Here is a 20,879-nt window from a genome sequence, read left to right on the forward strand (position 1 = left end):
GAGTCATTACTGTGTGGTATAGGGTGAACAAGAACAGAATCTGAAGCAGGATTCAAACTTAGACATTCTTAAATGAGATACTGACATTCTAAGCAATGTTTTATTCACTGTACCAAATGCACACCTTGTAAGTCCTTTATCCTTCTTATTTTTTGTGCTACAATATGAAGGAAATGTGTATTCTTTGTGTTATATTATAATGTTGACAAACATAAATTATAAATTTATAACATAAATAATAATAATAATAATATTATAAAGTTGAAGAAAGTTTCTATAACTGCTCTGATATAATAATGAACATTATAGAAATAACCTGACAATCATAACTTAAGAGTTTTAAAGTAAGTAGATATAACAGTTTTACGTCACAGCTAACCCAGAATCATATGCAGGAATCAGGAAGGCCGGAAACAGATATGATGGGATTCATATATCAGAGAAAGAGAAGTAATTATGCTACCTACATGAACACAAAATCAGAACATTTAATTCGTTTGGATGAATATATATTATTTATTGTTTTCAAGCTTTTGTGTCATACTGACTTCTTAAAGAGTTTTCAGAAATGGTAATAATATTAATGAGAAAAACAATAATTATATGTAGAAATTCCTCAAATAACATTTTTTCAAATTAAAAATGCATACTTTGAAATATACTTTGAGAAATATTTTCTTTCACTTTGTTAGGCTCAAATTTTGTAATCAATAGACTATCTTCACACTCAGTTCATATCTGTTTTAGTACATATCTGTTTTTATTCTAACCAACATACTGTGTTATAAAATTTTGGTAATCTATTCTTTAAACCAATAAACTTAATTTGTTATTATAAGAATAAAAATCCACCAGTAAAACATCTACGTTTTAAATAGACAACTGTTTTTGTGCTCTTATTTTCCTCATTTACAGAACTAAAGTGTCAGTAATATGTATTTTTATTCCTTTTCTAAGATTTGTTTTGTTTATTTAATGGAAAAGTAGAGAGTAGAAAAGGAGAGATACAGAGAGATCTGTTCTCTAGTGTTTCATTTGTCAAAAATCCATAACAGGCAAGAATGGGCTAGGTGGGAGGTCTGGAGGGAAGAACCCAATCTGCATTTTTCATGTGAGTGGCAGGGACCCAAGTACTTAAACCATCTCCTATTGTCCACTAGGAGTACACCAACCAGAAGTCAAAATGCTGAGTGAAGCTATTACTTGAATCCAGACACTGCCAAACAAAGCAAGCATCAACAGCTTCCAGAGAGCCAGATGCAAACAAAATGTTTATCCAGATTTTACTGCATTTCTGTGGGGTTGTGACAATCTTCACAAAGTGTACCGCTTTAAATTTTCTTAAACTAATTGATGAGATTCATTTTCATGATAAGTATTTGTTATAATCTCACCACTTCACTGGGAAAGTTCCTCTAGCTACCTGATTCAGAATAGCTTCCCCTGTAGATGCACATCCTGCCCTTCCTCCTGGTAATATAACTAAAGAAAGTAAAATTTGCACGTTAGAAAGTGACCTGCATCGCATACTTATAGCAATTCAATACACCGTATCAAAGCATTGAAACAACCCAGGTGCCCACTGACAGGAATGGAAAAAGAAACTGTAGTACACCTATTGCATGGATTACTCTACAGCCATTAAGAGAATCAAATTCTACCATTTGCACCAAAATGGTCCCAACTAGAGACCATTATGGTCAGTGAAATAAGCCAGTCCAGAAAGGACACGCATCATATGTTCTCTCTGACATAAGGCAAACTTTCTGCAAAAAGGACAAAGCAGATAAGTATATAAGTAAACAAGTATATACATATATTCTCATGATTGAACTGTACAGTGGAGACTAGCATACTGGGAAGTGAATATTGCAGTACATATCTAATCCTACATAAAAAGAGGACTCTCTGTACAACAGTTAAATATGCCTTGATTTGTAACTGCTACTACAGGGCTACACTACTGTGATAATATGGGGGAAATTATGTGAGGCGAAAATGGATAAGATAGAAGACAAGGGAGAGGGAGTAATCTCTATTCCTACAAAATTATATCATGAGAAGTTGCAACAATAGCATCAAACAAAAAAAGAGTGTTTGATTGTGAAGGAACATAGAAGTGATGCTGATAACAGGATCCAAGACATGCCAGGGCAGCAATTTGTATATTTTACAATTACATTTTTAATGAATCCATGGAGTACATTCTCTTTAGCACTCATTAATATTAATATTTGCAAAATATAAAACTGACAGAGGCTTAATATCCTAGACCTATAACAAGCTAAGAAAAAACAATGCTAAAATAATCCAAATAAGACATTGACTAGGTAGTGAACACACATTTCTGAAGTGATGCTATTCAAATATCAACAGACATATGGAAAAAGGTTCAGGTTAAGTAGCAATCATGGAAATGCAAATAGAAAACACAAGAAGGTTTCCCCTCATTTTATGGATGCCTATCATCAAAAAATCAAAAAAACAATAAATGCTAGCAAGGATGTTAGGGGGTGGGAAGAAGCTCTATCCCACTGATGGAGCTGCTGTGAACATGTGCAACCATTATGGAAGAGAGTAGTATGGAGATTCCTCAGACATCTGGAACTGGATCTGCCATACGGCCCAGCTGACCCACTCCTGGGAATTTAGCCAAAAGAAATAAAATCAGCATACGAGAGAGATATCCATACCCCAATGTTTATCCCCATTACAGCAATTCTACCTTCAAAAGCTAAGATGTGAAATCAATCCAGACGACCATGAAAGGATGCCTGGATAAAGAAAATGTGGTAGAGAGATACATATAGCTACCTATTTAGCCATAAAAAAGAATTAATTGTTGTCTTTTGTAACAAATTGGATCAGCTTAGAATTATTATGATGAGTAAAACAAGCCAATTCCAGGGGCAAGGATACTGTATGTTGTTTCCTGATTTGTGATAACTACCACAAAGAGTATACCAGTGTCCATGTGGGTGAGACTGACATCCAGAGATTTGGTTATTGTTATTGGGCTTTGTCTGCAACCTTGAGAAATAGTAGGATTTTTTTTTTTCTACTTGCTGAGTGTTAATTATCTTTGCCTGTGATTGTGAGGTGGAGTGGAGGTGTGTCATTGTGAAAATTAGGAACAAGAAGGGGGAGATGAAGAGGGAGCAAAATGGGTATGAAGTGTCACTCTGCTCCTAAATCCATGTCATGAGGTCTTATATACATATATAAAAATAAATATAAATATAAATATAAATATATATATCACGTGTGTGTATAAACATGCTTAATGTGTGTATGTATATGCAGTACATAAGCATAAATGTATATTTATGTAGACATATAGACATATAAGTATAGAAGCATAAATATATATGTATGTTTAAAAAGAAAAAAGCAGAAGACAAAGTTTAGCTCATGTGTTAAAGGATATGTTATTCTGGGGTGAGTGATAATGTTTTTCTTAGCTCCTTAATTTCATGGAGATTTAGTCTGGACAAAAGCTCCCATACACTATAGTAAAAGCTTGATTGGAACGTAATGCATTTACATTTTAATTAAGAGATAATTTTCCTTATTCTTTTATAAAATGCTGTTAAACTATCCTGTAGAGAATGATTATAATATTTGCTCTTTCTGATTTAGCGCTACCATGGGAGTAAGTCTTGCTAAAAGATTTACATTTTCACTAGTAAACTTTCAGATATGCCTCTAAAAGGAAGCTGAAAGCTAAGCATAATTTGACCTAACAATCTTAACCCTGGCGTGTTATTTCTGTTCTAAAAAGATAAGGGATTCTTATTGCACCAAGTAGTACTTAACACGTGCCATCAAATGTGACACCAACCATTACTTAGATTCTTGCTTTCAAAGATTTGTTCTCTTGTATTACTAGTGATGCCATTTTCAATTTTAAAATTAAGACTTTCTGGCTATTTTTTAAAGCCTTATCAACAATGCTTCTGGTGCTGAAATTTCAGTCTTTCCTGGAATGTTTTTGCGTCCTTCGGATGTGAGCTAATGATGAGCTATCAACTTGCTTCTTTACCTGGACATGCTCAGGAGATACAGATTTTAATTGACTGTAGCAAGTAGACCAGGACTATGCTTGCCATGCTAGACAATCGTCAGGTTGCAGACAAGTCACTGAGCATTTTTCATAACCAATTAATATGTGACACCTTAAATAACATGGATAGGGTATTCTCTATTAAAAGAAACTAGGGCAGGGTTACTAAAAGAAAATCTGCAACTCAGACAATTAGATTCCTGTTTAGAATTCTCTGCAGTACATTCACTTCTTCCACTTATTAAACCTTGCTTGACACAATAGTGTCTCGTGTGCATCATATTTGGCGAAAACTTTTCTGAAAAGAATTATTTTATCAATATTTGATAAATAGTAAATGAGTTTTATTTTTAATACATCATATCATTGCTAATTGAGTGAAATTTCTGTGCAGACATTTTTCATCTGTGCTTTAGGGGACTTGGATTTTATATCATAAGCCACCTAGAAAAACAAAAATCTATAAATTATTTCTTTTCGTTGTTTAAATGCACAAAGATTGGGCCAACAGCAGAATAAAAACATTCCAAAAGTTCACAGAATAATGAAACTGAAAAGATAAATTTCTGCTGGTGCAGTTTATTTTGAATCTCATGCATATTTTTCTAATATATATTTCCTTTCACACTATATACATATTAACACATTAATATATATCTTTGCACATGCATATAACCTATGTTTTCATTCACATTAGAAATATAAAGTACCTTCACATTTATAAATTTAGATGCTATGATCAGCAAATTTCTTATTTTCTGTGTCCTATAAATGTGGTTGCTTAAATTAAGGAAACATTTCTGATGGCAAGAAAATACGTATAGGTTACTTATGCCACCAAGTGTGATAAATTCATTGATATTATAAAGTAAATGATGGGCTAGTTCTCTACAGTTATTTTTGAAAGCATTTAGGTATTTGGGGCAATGAAAAGTGTTTCAAAATACTTAAATGGGTTATATGGATTCTAGGATAATTCTAAAAGTTGCAAAGTGTATTATTTTATTTGAGACAATGTTTGCTTATATTTATGAGTTTTAACTTGGTGTTTTGATAAGTGTTTATACATTGGAGAGATATTTAATCGCTCTAATATATCCATCATTTCATCAGCTTATTTTTTTGTGAGAATAACACATTTTAACAGCTCTGAACATACAAGAATATTTTTGTTTGTAAAAAATGGAACTAAAATAGGTTTATTTTAGCTCATTACATTTTAAAATCATATATAACTTTTCATAATAAGCATTTCTCAAAAATTTCTTGAAATACCTTAATACAACCCATTGTTATTACCTGTACCTATATAGTGCAGGATTCGGACATTAAAACTCATTTCTGAAGTGCAGATAAAACATTGCACATTTTCATTAATATCTCTCCTTTCTGCATTTCTCTGCAACCAGGCCCCACAAATCTTCAACAACTATTTTCAACTCTCCATCCAAATTAAACTCAGCATATAAAAAATGCAGGAAGATTAAATTTGTTTTCTCTAAGTTTCTGAGTCCAAGACTCTTATTTGGCAAAATTTTCTAAAGGCACAAATATAGCTCAATCTTACTGTCCTTCTAGCTTGGTATTATATCACTGAACATCTCAATACTTCTATTACAGTCTCTCTCTCTCTCTTCCCTCCCACACCCCTAGTTATTTTCCCTCCCCATCTGGTTTGGTATTATATCACTGACCATTTTCAGGATTTTTCTCTCCCTCTCTTCAGCTTTTGTACGACCTCTCACTCCACTTTCAAACAAAAAATCAATTTAGAAATATTTATATGTAAGGAATAGTAAAATAAGCTGTGGTACGTAAGTATATATTATGCAGCAATGAAAAAATAATAAATCAAATATCTTTACCAACATAACATGACATTATAACAATGTGGTCTTAGTTGTAAAAAATGTGTTAGAATTGGATGAATGGATAGGTATACAAAACTGGCTCTATTGAAAAAAATGTAGGTATAACATGGGAGAGAGGTGGTTTAGAGCAAAATCACATGGTTTTTGTTATATATTTAACATTGTCTATGTGTATTCAATAGGTTTAAAGAGTTGACAGAAGTATCAGTATCTTTTAATGTTTACTCTTCACCTTCATAATTAGAATAATTTAGAATTATTTCTAAATAAACTTTTCTTGTAGCAGGTAGCCTCTTAATATTGTTCAAAATATTAAATTAAAAAAACAACAATTTTTAGGAAAAGGAAAATTTAATGAGCGTCTATACCAGGTTTTGAGCAGATTTTCTTTCATAATTTTCCCATCAGCTGTCTCTTGCATTCTATTTAATTATTGATAAAATGGAAACATTATTAATCTTACCAAAGTAATGGAGAAAAAATACAGGCCATCAAAGAACAGACTAGATTTCAAATTTTCATCCATGGACAAAGCTAAAATACTTAGAAGTAAATGCCATAAGCAGGAAGTTTCAGCTAGCAAATTGCAGCGGTATGAATAATTAGAGCAATTACAGAAAGAAAAAACTGGTTGTTTTTCTAGTTGTCTACCATTTGTCATCTCTGCTTGCCATTCTAACACAGCTTCTCTCCAGCCAGTTTGATTATACCATTTCCCAAGAGTCATAAGATTCACTTTACAGTCCCAATGGTGAAAATGGAGAGAATAAGGATTTCCCTTTGGGAACTCCCCATAATGGCAGAGTCAAGGAAAAATTCATGGCTACATTAAAATTATATCTAAACTATACACCAATTTCTCTACCATGGGAATCAAAAAGTTCATGAAAAGCTCAGGTTTGTTTAGAGAGGTAAACCTGCCACTTGTGATGCCAGCATCCCATACAGACACTGGTTCTTCCCAGCCATTTCACTTTTCATCCACCTGCTGGAGAATTCTCCTGGTATGACAGTGGAAGACTTCCCTACTACTCAGGCCAGGAGAGGCCAGGATGAAGTTCCAGCTTCTGGCTTCTGCTTGACTTATGCCTAGCACAGCCCTGGTTATTTAGGGAGTGAATCAACAGATGGAAGATAATTCTCTTTCTCTCACTCTCCTTCAATCCCCACAGACTTTGCATCTAGCTCTCACTCCGTGTAGTTATTTCTATCTAATAAATATACATTTTTAAAATAAGGACACACAGGGGAATTTTTACATTTTTGGATTAGTTATCTTAAATCAGAATAGTGAAGCTCACCTAATAGAATTTGGGGAAAATTCTCTAAACAAGACTCAAAATTAATAATAAATATTGTGTCACTTCTCCAAAAATAGAAAAATTGCTCATTTCCAGCAAGATTAAGCATGCATATAAAGATTAAGAGGAAAGATAAAGCATTCTTTGATTCACTGAAATTATATTCATAATGAAATGCAAATATCCTTATTGGGGGAGCTAATAAACTCACACCAAGATATTATTACATTTTGGATCAATTATATTGGTAATCCAGTACCAAGCTGAATCAAAAGGAATCCAACATTTAAACAATTTGCTCTGTGTCCTATTTATAAGAACATACTAAAATATTATCAGTTTTGTTATTGAGCTTTCATTTTAATTAAGTTTTGCTTGACAAATATATTTATGCATGTATGTCATGTCACATAATTTATTAGGCACAGCTATTGAAAAATTAATAAGACAAGATCTTTCCTCTAAATAGTTCCACTGTATCTTAGGACCAACATAACTTGAATAGTATGAAGTGAATGTTGAGTTACCAGACTGACAACATCAGTTATATTTATTGAATAACTTAAAATAAATCAGATTTTTTTGTTTAAAAACATCTAAATCTTGCACCAACCCTAGAGACATGTTGCTCTGTTTTTTTTTTACATTTGCATTGCACCATGTCAGTCACTTGATTTCCCAGGCCAGAAGAGCTAAAAGCACAGAATGATGCTCAACCAGATATGCTGCTTCCAGAGAGAGAGAGAGAGAGAGAAAGAAAAGAAAAAAAAAAAATACATTAAAGAGAAGCTACTTTCCTTATACTGATATTGATGGAACATGTTTTATCTCATTACATGCTGAACTTAAAAGAGCTAATAATATTTTTTTAAATGTCCCAAGTCTCGAGATTTTTATGTGTTCTTGGAGACAAGTAGACAGTTATAAGACTAACGAAGAAGACAAAAAGTTGAACACTGTAGTTTAACAGATATCACTCTGCACCAGATACCTATAATTAAATTAGTATATCTCTGAAATTAGCGGTTTGACTTGCATTGTATTTCCCTATCAGGAAACACCTAAAATTTAGTTTCTGTGACTGAGACATATCTTCTTTCATTTTTAAGTACAGCAGTATTAGACGTGGCTGAAGTATGTAAAATGTTTAAACTCTAAAGCAAATCAATAAAATTAGACAGCATGAATTTGTGCATGTGTTGAAATGGTGACAACTGATTCCAACCCTCAGTGTGGGCTTCAGTTTTCTTACATTGTCGTGGTATGTTATGTGTATTTCTTTTATGGCACAATCTATTTTCGTTTGGTTTCATCTTCTAAGCTTGAAATTAGCTTGAATGGAGTTGTTTTTTTGTTGTTGTTGTTAATTGATGTTGTGATTGCTTCAATTTTTCTGTTTCTGTGAGATTCAGTTGTATTACTCAGACTATAATGATCTCCTCTTCAATGTAATGGCACAAATCCATAAACCTTATTTGGTATTCAAAGGGCTATTAGAGAGGCATTGTAAGACTATTGTGTCTAAGGAAAAATCTACATATATCCTGGGGATTTGACAGTTGTCAACTTTCTTCCTTTCTTTTTACCTCATTTCCACAAAATATATTCTTTACAGTTGTTCATTGTGATTCCAATTTCTTCTTTTTTTTTAAGATTTATTATTATTGGAAAGCCGAATATACAGAGAGGAGGAGAGACAGAGAGGAAGATCTTCCATCCGATGATTCACTCCCCAAGTGAGCACAACGGGCCGATGCTGCGTCAATCCGGTGCCGGGAACCTGGAACCTCTTCCAGGTCTCCCACGCGGGTGCAGGGTCCCAAAGCTTTGGGCCGTCCTCAACTGCTTTCCCAGGCCACAAGCAGGGAGCTGGATGGGAAGTGGAGCTGCCGGGATTAGAACCGGCGCCCATATGGGATCCCGGTGCGTTCAAGGCGAGGATTTTAGCCGCTAGGCCATGCTGCCGGGCCCATGATTCCAATTTCAACTTGCCTTTGCAAAGGAAAAAAATGCATGTCCAATTTCCTCTTGTGTTTGTGATTTTTCAAGGTCAAGAAAGCATAAATAGTAAAATTAAGTGACACTAATTGATGAACATCTTCATCATTGTTAATATACACAGTTGGAAAATACACAGGAACCTTCCAAAGCTGTGGTATGTGTGATATTCTCACAGTCAAATACGTAAATGAATTGTTGACTGATACATAACTTATTATTTTTTAAATTCATGAATGAATATGAATAATTAAGAATATGGGTGACAGCCCTCCACCTGTAGTGCCCACATCCTATATGGATGTTGGTTCTAGTTCCAACCGTTTGACTTCAGTCCAGCTCCCTGCTGATATGCCTAGGAAAACAGCATGGGATGGGTTAAGTCCTTGGGCTCCTGAAAGTATGTGGGAAACCCAGAAAGTGCTTCTGGCTGCTGGCTTTAGCTCAGTTCAGCACCAGTCACCATGGCTATTTTTGAAGTGAACTGGTGGATGGAAGATTTCTCGTTCTTTGTGTCTTTCACACTGTAAATCTGACTTTCAAATAAAAATATATAAATCTTACACATTGGAATGTGATAATCTTTTATTTTTCAGCAATTTATTATTTTTTCACCTTTATTTACGCAATGTCTCTTTTTCAGATATTGATACATCTCCTATTTACAGCTTTATTTCCCTAAGTGAATCAGATTAAATACAAATAACATGTTTACAATGACAAACACAGATCCCCATGTACTTTATTAAGCTCAAGCCACTGGATAGCTGAGAGCAACTTCAATGTGTGCATTTAACTGGGTTTTCCTTCAGGATGTTCAAACTCATGAGCTTGATTCACAAAGTTCATTTGTCTTAGTCTATTTGTAGTCATTAAAACATCTGAGACTGGGAATTTATGACATATAATTACCTCACAGTCCTCAAGGCTGCAAAGTCCAGATGACACTGTCTTCTGGGAAGGTTGTTTTTTTATTTTGTCGGTGATTTAAAGATATTAATTTTTTATTTATTTGAAAGTTAAAGTAACAAAGAAGGAGGGAAAGAAAGAGGGTGACAGGAGAAAGAGTGCTTTTTTCTGCTGTGTACACCCCCAAATGGCCACATGGTTGGGATTTGTACAGGCACAATCCAGGAACCTATAGCACCTTCTGGATCTTTCATGTGAGTGGCAGGATCCTAAATACTTTGGCCTGTCTATTGCTGCCTTCTCCCGCGCACTAGAAGGAAGCTGGATTGGAAGTACAACAGCCAGGCAGGTCTGCAAAACAGCCCTCTGATACAAGAGGCTAGTCCTAAAACATGATGGCTTAACAAGAGTACCACAATGCCAGGATGAGGGTAGGGCTCCTTGCTGCATGATCATACGGTCAGGGGCATCTGATGGTGAGGCGGAACAAGCAAGCCAGAGAGAGCTAACTTTTGTAGCAATGTCATTCCTACAACATCCCATTAATTTACTAATTCATTCATCACTTGGTTAATCCATTCATCAGGAGAGAGACCTCATGATCCAATAAACCCGAGAGTCCCACTCTCAATAGTGTTGTATTGGAAACACAATTTAATGAGACAAAATGAAAGCATAGCATTAATATATTTCTATGATTATGTATACACACAGCCATTGTTTTGCCGTGATAAAACATATGTGAACATTAATTACTTCTTTTTCTTAAACAGACATTCATTTTTGTGTGAAAGGTAGAATTTATAGAAAGACAAGCAGAGACAGAGAGAGATATCTTCCATCCTTTGGCTCCCCAAATGGCCAAAATAACCAGAGCTGTGTCAATCAGAAGGAGCCTAGAGCTTCTTCCAGATCTCCCATGTTGGTGTAGGGGCCCAAGAACTTGGGTTACCCTCCACAGTTTTCCTTGACCATAGCAGAGAGCTGAACTGGAAGTGAAGCAGCGCGTACGTGAGCCCGGACATGAGCTGGTGCAAATATGTGATTCTGGCACCACTACTACACCTGCTACACCACTGAGCTTCCCCCTAGAGATTGCCTCTTGCTTCTTGTTAGGGTATAATAATGTCTTTTACTATTTCATTCCAGAATTTATTTGATTCCTATTGATCATTTCCATGTTGTTACCCTATCCTTCCCCCGGTAAAAAGAAGAGAAACAGGTTGTTCTCTAAGAAGTTGTGGGAAAGAGAGAGGAGTCCGCAGCAGAAATTTTGAGGTTCCTACGAAAATAGTTTTTCAGTTACCCATACATCTTTCTGCTTGCTAGGACACTGTATCCAGTTCTTTGATCTAGAGTTCTTGGAATTGAGACTATTAGTGATGATTGATAATAACTGCTTCTGTGAAAATTGAGAGGCCTGGCTTGGCCATAGCAAGCAAAGGGTCTCCAGAGTAAGCACTAATCTGTATAAATGCACATGGATAAGCACAAACATACTCACATGGATATATACAGGCAGAGATATAAGTGTGTGTGTGTATATGCTTTCCAAATGTATACGACCTACATATCTAGTTACTCTAAAAGGCAAATTAAAAATCTGATTATTATAACTGTAGATTCCTGCAAGATTTTCCATTTTTTATTTATATAGAAGGAATCAATTCTGTGTATTTCATATATGGAATTCTAAGATTTATACGATCTGAAGAGAAACCAGAGTATGCTTTGCAATTCTAAGCACATAATGATACTTCCCACCCTACCCTACCCTCTCTCACTTACATCTTCCCTTTCTTATTTTTCTTTAAATGTTTGCAACGACATACTTTCAATTTAATTCATAGTCACAAACTTAATCTTCTACTAAATAAAGTATTCACAAAAGAATATGTGGAAAAACTACTGTTCCTTAAGAATATAGATAGGATCCCTATGAAAATGTCAATTTCACTCAAACACATTTTTTACTGTATATGTTATTTATTTACTAGCAGTAAAAGAAAACATGATAAGATTGTCTTTGCAGGACTGGTTTATTTCTCTTAGTGTATTCATTTCCAATTGCGTAATTCTGTTGCAAAAAAAAACCAGGATTTCAACTTTTTTGTAATTTTTATTATTTCTGTCTCAGTTCTAGAGGAAAATTTTATTCCAATTACTCACAAGAGGTCAAGTTTTTCACGGTTTAGTTTAACACCTCATTTATTTCCAAATTAAAAAAAATAACTCTCAACTACAAGAATCTTTGAGTTTGTACAGTTCTTAAAAAAATCTGAGCAATGATTTTGCAACATTTTCTATAATAAAATTGTGAGAATGTACCCAAGTTCCATCTGTCCTAAGTCCATGACTAAGGACAGCAGAACTCATGTCCATTTTGAATGATATTGAGAGTGGCATCATTTCCACAAAACCTGACTATATCCATTATATCACTTTGAGTGATATGAGAAAGCAACAAATAAAACACACAGTGTAAGAAATTTATCAGAATTAGTAAGATACATACTTTCATTGTAATGAAGTGTTTGAGCTGAAGTTATGACAACTGGTTACCTAAATTTACACAGGCTTTTCATGGTTGAGGTAGAACTATAGACAATTACTTGACTTTCAGCCACTCCTTATTTTTCTGATAACAACATACATGAAAAGAAGCTACTGATTTGTGTTTTTAGAGGCTGTCACAAAACCAATGCTAGAATTCGAATACTTATTAAATTTATTAGCTCTGTTTTCCAAAGTTTTATCAACAAACAGAAGCATATTTTAACAATAGGCTGAAGGTTCTTGGGCATCCCATATGGACACTACTTCTTGTGCTAGCCACTCCACGTTTGATCCAGCTTCTCTTCTTATGGCCTAGGAAGACAGTGGAAGATGGCTCAGGTCCCTGAGCTTCTGTGCCCACATGGGATGCTTGGAGGATTCTCCTCTCATTCCTGGCTTCAAGTCAGCTCAGGTCAGGCCAATGCAACCATTTAGGGAGTAAATCAGTAGATGGAAAACCTCTCTCTCTCTCTCTGCCTCTCCTATTCTGTTTGTAAAAATTTAATTTTCAAATAAAAGCAAATAAATCTTTTAAAAGTATGCTATCAATTTCAAATGAGGGATTTTCTGTTTTCAAAGATATGTTCTAGGGGCTAGCATCATGGCACAGGACATTAAGCCACTGCCTACTGGACTCAATCCCAGCTGATAATGCTTTGGATTCCACTGCAGGCTGGGGTGCCAAGAAAAGCAGAAGAATATGACTCAGGTGCTTGCAACACTGCCTTGCATGTAGGAGAACCAGATAAAATTTCTGTCTCTTGGTTTTGCCCTGGCACAGGCATGATCAATACAGCATTTAGGGAATAAACCAGTATATGTGATAAGTGTTTTACAAATATATATGTATATGTATCATTATAGATAAATATACATAAATATGTATGTGTAAATTAATATATTTCACATTAGTAATGTAATTATTAATCGTAACCCTGCTGGATTTTGCACATCTAGCTCCAGAACAGAGAGTAAGTCATCTTTAGTGCCACTGCTGTCTGGGACATTTTGAGGCAGTAACCCTGGAATGCTAACAGAAATGTTGAGTAGAGCTTCCACTAAGCAAAGATGACATCTTCTAGAAGTATTCTTTGTCTAGCTTAAAAGAAACCTTTCTGTTTCTTTTGAACATAAAGTTCATACAGTATTATTGTATAAAGACTTCTCAGCAAGTATAACTGCTATGATTCTGATGTTGTTTTATGCTTCGACTTTTATTGTGTTAATATTACGAAAAGTTCAAATACATCAACAATTCTCCACACGTCACAGTTGGATGCATTGTTACGACGTCTCTTTTTCCTCATAGTAAGAGTGGTGATCTTATTTCTCCATTTTTGAAGTTTTGTTGTCATTTCACCTTAGTTTGTCCAACATAATATAGAAACAGCAGTATTTTCAATTCTGAGACTTAACATCAGAAAGATTTTTGCTCTAATATGAGCACTTCTATGGAAGCAATTCTAGAATAGATTGAAAGACTACTTATTATCTTATGCTGACAACCAGTCAGCTACCTATTTTTGTGAGAGGGTTAATCAATTGCTAGATAACCAAGAGATTTAATTGAATCTAGCCAAATCAACAAACCCTGGTCCAGACCAGAATCACTGCCCAACCAAGACACAGAGTCAAAGAAAATAAGTAATGGTTTCTGATTTGTACTTCTAGGATTTGGGGTGATGTGCTATATAGACATAATGACTATCATAAACAATATTAGCTATATGAGTATATGTGTAATCACTAAGATATGTAAGTAATAGATGCATAAGAAATGTATATATAAATATGTATTTTATACAATTAAAGTATCATTTTTGCTATTTACATGATTTTAAATTTTATTTCTTAATTTTTTTATTAATGTATGATAATTATAGATTTAATGGATATAATGCAATATCTTTACATGTATTTTTAGGGCAAGACAATCAAATGTTTATTTCCTTTTCTTTCTTTTGTACTCAGAGCCTACCATCTTCTCCCTTCCAGTTCCTTGAACAACCAATATCGTATAATATAGTCAGCTCTTGAGTATCTTTCCATATTTTGTTTATCCATTCATTTGTGGGTGACACTAATGTTGATTTCATAATTCTGCATTGAACAGGGAAGTGAAATTATCTATGTCACGTGCTTATTTCATTTCCTTTGAGTATGTACCTCCAAATAGGATAACAAGATCATATGATAGATAAACTTTTCTAAATTACATTCTCACTAATTGCATAAAGTTTTCCATTCATTCTTTATTCACACCAAGATTTGTCATTGTTTGGAAATAGACTCGCTTGTTAAGATGTTTTATTTAGAATTTTTTTTTAAAGATTTATTTTTGTTGGAAAGTCAGATATACAGAGGAGGAAAGACAGAGAGGAAAATTTCCTATCCTATGATTCACTCCCCAAGCCGCTGCAATGGCCAGAGCTATGCCAATGTGAAGCCAGGAGCTAGACGCCTCTTCTGGGTCTCACACGTGAGTGCAGGGTCCCAAGGTTTTTGGGCTGTCCTTGATTGTTTTCTCAGGCCACAAGCAGGGAGCTGGATGGGAAGTGGGATGGCCAGGACAAGAACCAGTGCCCATATGGGATCCCGGCACGTTCAAGGTGAGGACTTCAGCCTCTAGGTTACCACGACTGGCCCTTTACTTAAAATTTTACAATCTGTGTTCTTTAATAAAAGATCTTCACTTTCAAGTTATTAAAACACATTAAAATTTAAATAATGAGAGTTTTACATTTTGTACAAATACAAGTTTTGATATTTGCAAAAATTCTAAAGCTTTGGTTAGAGAGGCAAGGACAAATATTAATCACCTTCAACAATAAATTTCAAATTACAGGTTTTTTTTTTTTACTTTTAAGTGAAATTAGCAGTGAGGTGAAAATAAAAGTACTTTTCTATAAAATCATGGTCTTGAAAGTTATTTTAAGGAACAATGTTAAATAGTGAATCAAACAATCAGTTTTTTTTAATCTACAGAAATTCTCTGTTTTTTGAGTCACATAATAGCTATACATGTTTATGGGATAGAGTATGAGAATTTCACCTTTAAACAGCACATAATAATCAATTCATGCTATTTATCATTTCTATTTTCCTTATTGCTTCTTTACATGTGAAAGTCTCAAGCACTTTTCTCTAGTTCTTTATAAAATAGATAGTGGATTATTATGCACTATCGCAGCCACAATGTAATGTAAAATCATACTCCTTATTTTCCACTGTTTGGCACCCGTTATGGTACTGCATCTATTCCCTTGACCCATCTTTCTCAATCCTTGTTTCAATCACAATTATACATTTGGACCAATATAATGTTTTAACTTCCACATTAGGGAATATGTAATATTTCTCTTTCTGAGTCTAATCTATATCACTTAGCATAATGTCTCCATCATCCGGTGCTATTAATTTTCCTGTAAATGACATAATTCCCTTCTTCTGCATGGAGTAATGATTCATTGTGTGTGTGTGTGTGTGTGTGTTAGTGTTACTTTGAAACAGATTACTGTCCTTTATCTCTTTATAAATTACTAAACAAAGACTAGGAAGCAAGGAAGTACTGAGTCACAATTACATACATATCAAGTATCAGATCTTGGAATCAGACTCATACTTATTAGAATTTAATCTTTTTCCAAGAGTGCTAATCACTTTTTCAAAAGAGTTTACAACACTATTAATTTCCAATATAACAATTGAATGGTTTTGTTGGTTGATCAGTGGTCAGGTAAAGTAGCTTAGATCAAAGGCTTGAATGATTGAGATCCAATGGTGCATGATCAAAAGACTGGCCTCTTCTGCTCTAAACAAAAGAGAATCTCATGGTTCCATCAACACATCACTTCCAGTTTTACAAAATCCATTTTATCTGCATGTTGCTAAACAACCGGGAAAAAAATTGGTAAGCTAACATTTAAAGTAGTATAAACATGGTGAAAGATATGGATGTAAATTCTCTCCAATTTTAGAATGTTGCTTTTCCTGAAAAAAAAAAAAAAGTTAAGTTCTGATACAGAGTTCTAAGTATAGAGAACAAAAATTGGTCTTTAATTTCTTTTGATTTAATGGTATTTAATTTCTTTACATCTAAAAGTCTTTAACAATCAAGCAATAATTAAAACACTTGGGCAATTTCTTAACTAGGAACCTTAACACCTACTTATACTATTGTTAGCTTCAGCAGCTCAAAGAATGTAAAGTCAATAGCAATTAGGAAATAAAACCTGGAGAAATGGAAAGATAGGTATAAAACAACTAATTGTTTCTCTTAAAATCTACTCCCTTGGCACCTTCAAATACTAATGAAATGTCACTTCCCATGACTTGTAGCATGTGGGTCTTTCTTTTCTTGGGTTAAAAAAAAAAAGGCATACTGTGACAACATACATAATACCCTTCATTATTAAAACTTGCATTATTCTAGTGTTCCTGCCTTATAATTAGTGTGTAAGTGATTTTAGAAGCTTACCCCCTATCCTGTAATTGTTGCTTAGCAACAATCAAGCTGAGTGAAATACTGCTAGGGCACTGACTATGGGTCATGGTAGTGAAACCTGCCGCGGAATTACTGTGTTGGAAATGCACTCTCTGAAGTCTTTTATGCATTGTTTCTATGTAATTTAGTTCAGGCATACTTGCCTTGCTAATGGAAATCTTTTATAACCAAATGAAGGGACATATGAAGTAGTCTCATTACAGGATTTTTTACCACAAAAGATTACAAATAGTTTTCAAGAACACATATGAATTACCTGCTGTTTGGATTCTCTGCCTAAAGAAATAAACAAATCCTAATGATTCTTTGCCATGGCCAAACAAATATTTTGTCTCTTTCTTGAATCCAGGGTAATCCACTGGACTTTCTATAGAGTTCAGGAGTTTTCCTGTCTTTGAAAAATAAAGCAAGGGGTGCAATCTTTTATCAAACACAGATCCCCTTCCAGAAAAATGGGCAAAGGTAAGATTATTTTATATTAAAATTTTCCATAAAATAATGTGGATGCTACACTATTCTTACAGCTATTTCAGACCTAACCAACACAATTACAAACTTTAGCAGGCTAAAGGACCAAGTGGAGAACTTCAGTATGAGAAAGACGGGAGTTGAATGCGTGTACAATCAGATGAATCCAATGATATCTCACTCATTGTCTCCTCTCCTCTCAAACACATACTCCTTCTTCTTTTCAAAAGAGTATAGCTTATGATATAATCTCTAAAAGTATATGAAGAAAATACACAAATACAACACATACACATTTGTCCATTTCACCAAGGTTTAACCGAAAGTTTATATGACCAAAATCAGGAAACCACATACATGCCATATTATCAATGCAAGAAAATCTCCACTTATGCAATTCCGTTACAAGAAACTACAAAGCTGTTAAGAAAGATGGACATTTAATTGTTACCTTTATTTAGAACACATTAAATTAGATAAGACAACTGATTAAGCTATTCTAAACTAATGAATGTTATTAAATAGAAGGTGTTGCATAAATTTAGATATGTAGATAACCCACAGCAATCTGTTACCCAATTTAGCAGTAACTAATGCATTATGGTATAGAACAGTAATGTCAAAATTATTTTAAACATTCTCTACATAATGTTGGAGAAACTCATGTTTCACCCCTTTCAATGTTACGTGAAGCATTGTTAAAACATTAGTGAGGTGTGTCTTATCCTTATTGTAATATCAACATATAGATTGGCAATTTATCAATAATGAAGCCCCACATAACCTTACTGAGATGAAAAAAACATAGTGGTGAAAACACTCAGTAAATATGAAATAGATTTATACAACTAATACAAGTTATGTATGCCAACACATATTGTTTTAACACATATTGTTAATTAAATATTTTTTTTTAATTATTTATTATTTAACTTCAGTAATTACATTGTATTATGTGACACAGTTACATAGATACTTGGGTTCTCCCCGCCCCTCCCCAAACCCTCCCACCATGGTGGATTCCTCCACCTTGTTGCATAACCACAGCTCAAGTTCAGTTGAGATTTCCCCATTGCAAGCGTATACCAAACATAGAGTCCAGCATCTTATTGTCCCGTCAAGTTCAACGGCTTAATAGACACAATGAGAAAGAACTGCCAGTATGTTTCTAATTCTATTAAAAAGTAATTGATTGCCTTGCATATTTTGAATTTGTTAAGTCAAAGGTAATAATCAAAAGCAGGAGATACTAGGCTCTTAAAACATAACCAAATTAGACATTAATTGACCACTTAGCTTTTTCTATTATAGGTACCTACCCTTCAGCCAAGGTTTCCATTACCCTTTGACATGACATACAAATTTGCATTCAAAATTAAGAAGGTACTAAACAACAGAAAAAAAAAGATTGATATTAACTCGGCAATTTTATCGCTTTTCATGTATCTTTATGTTTTGGACTCAATACTCATATTTAGATATATATTAAAATGTAGTCATATGCTAGAATCAACATAATCACTTCTTTACACAAGCTCAATCATGTTCGTGAATCTGCAAAATCAGATAACTGAATGGCAGTTATAGTGAGCAATAAAATCCATGGGATTTTAAAATTTTAAGTTATACCTCAAAAGATTCTGAATAATGGGATCCAGAAAGATACAGGCCTAGTTTTTCAGTTGATAGCTGGGAGCCAGTGTTTTGGCTCATGAAATGTATAGTAACTTTGTAATAGAGACTATCACATACAGATTTGAGGATACAATGCAGTGTATATCTCTATTTCCAAATCAAAGATCAGCACCCAATGAAGCTGTTGAAGGTATCATGGCAATAGGATGCTGGGCTCTTTACCAATGTCCGTAGCTACAATGTCATGACAAACTGAAGTGCAAGGATTATGGACTTGTGATTGTTTATGAAGGACTATACTATTGTAATAATTTAGGGGAAATCTAGGGAAGAGAAGGAAATATGGGGAGGGGGAAAGAGAAATTCTAGAACCTATGGAATTGTATCATTAAAAAAAAAAGAAAAGAAAAAGAAACTGTGGCACTGAAATAATACTCAGCCATTAAAAAGAATGAAATTGTACCATTTGCACGCAAATGGTCCCAACCTGAGACCTTAATGCTTAGTGAAATAAATCAATCTGTCAGGTGGTGGGATTTTGGGGGTGGAAATCCATCTCTATGAAATTGTACCATAAAATTCAAAAATTCAAAATAAACATTTAATAACAACAATTAAAAAATGCTTTAAAAAGAAGGAATAGGGGCCCAGAGCGGTAGCCTAGCAGCGAAAGTCCTCACCTTGCCCACTTGGGATCCTGATATGGATGCTGGTTCTACTCTCGGAAGCTCTGCCTCCCATTCAACTTCCTGCTTGTGGCTTGGGAAAGCAGTTGAGGACAGCCCAAAAACCTTGGGACCTTGCACCTGTGTAGGACTCAGAAGAGGCTCTGGGCTCCTGGCTTCTGATCCGCACAGTTCCAGCCATTGCAGCCACTTGGGAAATGAATCAACAGATGAAGATCTTCCTTTCTGTCTCTCCTCCTCTCCGTATATCTCAATTTCTAATTAAAAAATAAAGAGGAGAATAATTCTGCTTATTTCAAATCTTGAGATAGGTTAATTTATAGTTGCATAAAGTCAGTCAACCAGGCCCGGCGCAATGGCCTAGTAGCTAAAGTCCTCGCCTTGAATGCCCCGGGATCCCATATGGACGCCAGTTCTAATCCCGGCAGCTCCACTTCCCATCCAGCTCCCTGCTTGTGGCCTGGGAAAGCAGTTGAGGACGGCCCAATGCATTGGGACACTGCACCCGTGTGGGAAACCCGGAAGAGCTTCCAGGTTCCGGGCTTCGGATCAGTGTGCATCGGCCCGTTGCGGCTCACTTGGGGAGTGAATCATCGGACAGAAGATCTTCCTCTCTGTCTCTCCTCCTCTGTGTATATCTGGCTGTAATAAAATGAATAAATCTTAAAAAAAAAGAGTCAGTCAACCACTGGTGAGGGAGGACAGGAAGAGAAGCTGAGCAGAGCAGGTGGCCTGCAGGAACGGGGCTGGCAGGCCGGAAGAGCTGGGCAGTGGACAGAAAACCATGAGCTCAGATGTCTGGCCTGCTGTTTGTCCTCAACAGAAAAAGTAACCGAGTCAGTGGGTGTTTGGTTTAAAAACTCCTGGTGCAGATAAGGATCCTGAAAT

The sequence above is a fragment of the Ochotona princeps genome, chromosome 9, assembly GCF_030435755.1.
Source record: "Ochotona princeps isolate mOchPri1 chromosome 9, mOchPri1.hap1, whole genome shotgun sequence".
Classification (NCBI taxonomy): Eukaryota; Metazoa; Chordata; class Mammalia; order Lagomorpha; family Ochotonidae; genus Ochotona; species Ochotona princeps.